This window comes from Babylonia areolata, chromosome 20 (assembly GCF_041734735.1).
Source record: "Babylonia areolata isolate BAREFJ2019XMU chromosome 20, ASM4173473v1, whole genome shotgun sequence".
Taxonomy (NCBI): Eukaryota; Metazoa; Mollusca; class Gastropoda; order Neogastropoda; family Buccinidae; genus Babylonia; species Babylonia areolata.
Genome location: NC_134895.1, coordinates 42,812,965 through 42,815,731, shown reverse-complemented (window position 1 = coordinate 42,815,731; position 2,767 = coordinate 42,812,965). Strand labels below are relative to the sequence as shown.

At 35.9% G+C, this 2,767-nt stretch overlaps 1 pseudogene; it reads right to left on the bottom strand.

The window, feature by feature from the left end:
* Positions 1 to 2,327: 2,327 nt before the first annotated feature.
* Positions 2,328 to 2,446, bottom strand: LOC143295539 (5S ribosomal RNA; annotated as a pseudogene).
* Positions 2,447 to 2,767: the final 321 nt, after the last annotated feature.

Below are 2,767 nucleotides of genomic sequence, written 5' to 3'. Positions count from 1 at the left end.
TAAGCGTGGAAGTTTTATTTATTGCAAACGTTTTGGTGTCGGCAGTAAAACAAGGGAAATTACTCTGCTGGGAACTTAGTTTGCTTTAAACTGATCTTTCTCATCTTAAACATTACATTTTGAAATTATACTCAATACATAAAAAGCTTGCATTTAAAAAAAAAAGTGCATCACAAGTGAGTCTTGAAGGCCTTGCCTCTCTTGTTTCAAAATGTAATGTTTAAGATGAGAAAGATCAGTTTAAAGCAAATTAACTCCACTAGCATTACATAGTAATTTCCCTTTTTTTCTATCTGAACCAAAACGTTTGCAAAATAAATAAAGCTTCCATGCTTAGCAAAAGAAGTTCCTGTTTGAGCCAAAAATGATAATAATGACTGCTCTAGCTGTTGGGTCAGAATATCAGATCAAAGTGCCAAGTTTAGAGAATACAAAAAATATAAATATAACAGTAAATGCAGTTTGCATATAATTAGGCTTCATTCTTTATTTTTTTGTGCCCATCCCAGAAGCGCAATATTGTTTTAAACAAGATGACTGGAAAGAACTGAATTTTTCCTATTTTTATGCCAAATTTGGTGTCAACTGACAAAGTAGTTGCAGAGAAAATGTCAATGTTAAAGTTTACCACGGACACACAGACACACAGACACACACACACACACACACACACACACACAGACAACCGAACACCGGGTTAAAACAAGACTCACTTTGTTTACACAAGTGAGTCAATAAACCATGAATAAATAATACACAACAGGAACCAGAGATTAGATGAAGAGAAGGCACGATGAGGGACAGGTAAAGAGCGAAGGTTTGGGAGCAAGAGAGAGGGTGGGAGAGAGAGAGAGAGAGAGAGAGAGAGAGAGAGAGAGAGAGAGAGAGAGAGTGAAAGGAGACAGACAGACATAGAATGAAGGAAAGGAGGGGTGTGGATTGTACATCAGAGTAAAAGCGCAACAGTAAACATAAACACAAATTAACTTTAACATAAAAAGCGTGGAATAAAACCACACGAATATTTACTTATGTTCCAACACACACACACACACACACACACACACACACACACACACACATTCTGTGAAAAAGTTAAACACCTCAATAAAATTTTTAAAAATCAGCCTCATATATGTGTAGAAAGAAAGAGGAGGGAGACAGAGACAGAGAAAGACAGACATATAGAAAGACGGAAACAGAGACAATGAGACAGGGAAGAAAGCAGACAAGTGAAGAAGGGGATGCACTGCATATCAACATAACAACATCATACCATACATAGACAAGAGGCAAAGCCCTCATGACTCACTTGTGCTTCGCACTTTAAAAAGAGAATTAAAAAATCGTTAAAAAGTGTTCTATATTAAATAAATAGATATGTTACACACACACACACACACACACACACACACACATATATATATATATATATATATATATATATATATATACATACATACATACGCACGCACACACACACACACACACACACACACACACACACACACACACACGGACATATATATATATATATATATATATATATATATATATATATATATATATATATATATATAATAAGCTTGGGAGAAAAAACAACAACAAAACGAAAAAAACAAAAACATAAAAAAATACAGGGGAAGCAAGCGGGATCAAATCATGCATGTTCAGTCCTGAAGCATGCTGACAAATCCCCACTGCTGTAGCTCATTTGACATAATATAATATTTAAAGCAATGTTGTTGCTTTTTTCTTCATGTGATAAATAGACGTGATTGTATTGGACGTAATAACGCCGTTTAAATCATGTTTTTGTGTGTTTTATTATATCTCGATTTCTTATATTTCAGCGGTAAATGAGACGTTGCCATTGCAACGCATGGTAGATCTCTAGATCTGCATGAACCAATCTAAAAATGAACGGGCAGACGAAGAAACGGTCGATTCAATTTTTCTTTTATGTTCATTCCATTAAATTCAGTGTCCACTTTAGGATATTTGTACGGTGTAAACACGTCGTTTGTGTAGTTAGTAACACTGTGTGTTCTGTCCAGAATTTGTTTTCTTTCCTTTTAATTGTGAATAAGAAAAACGCTGTCATGTATATTCACCAGTTTCAGTTTCAGTTTCCGTAGCTCAAGGAGGCGTCACTGCGTTCGGACAAATCCATATACGCTACACCACATCTGCCAAGCAGATGCCTGACTAGCAGCGTAACCCAACGCGCTTAGTCAGGCCTTGAGAAAAAAAGGTGAATAAATAATAGATAAGCTTACATAAATAAATAAATAATAATTACAATATAAAAAAAGGTAAAAAAAAAGTGTCAACAGCACCCGGTGTTCCCAGGCGGTCACCCATCCAAGTACTAACAGGGCCCGACATTGCTTAACTTCAGTGGTCGGACGAGAACCGGTGTTTTCAACTTGGTGTGGCCGTTGGCATATATTCACCAAACACAACCTACTAATATACCTTCCAGCAAGTCAGTGAGAAGCATTTTTTGAAATTTTCAGATTTCGGAAGAAACCTTAACGGAATGAAACTGTTAATGATACAGAAATATGGCTTAATTCCAGAGACTTACAACCTAATATTGGTATGACTGTGAAAAAAATTTTTCATACTATATGTTTCAACATATGTGTAGACCTGCTAGTGCTAGAACCCACTTCGAGTGTATACACAAGCAGAAGATCAAATACGCACGTTAAAGATCATGTAATCCAAGTCAAAATTCAGTGGGTTATGGAAACAAGAACAT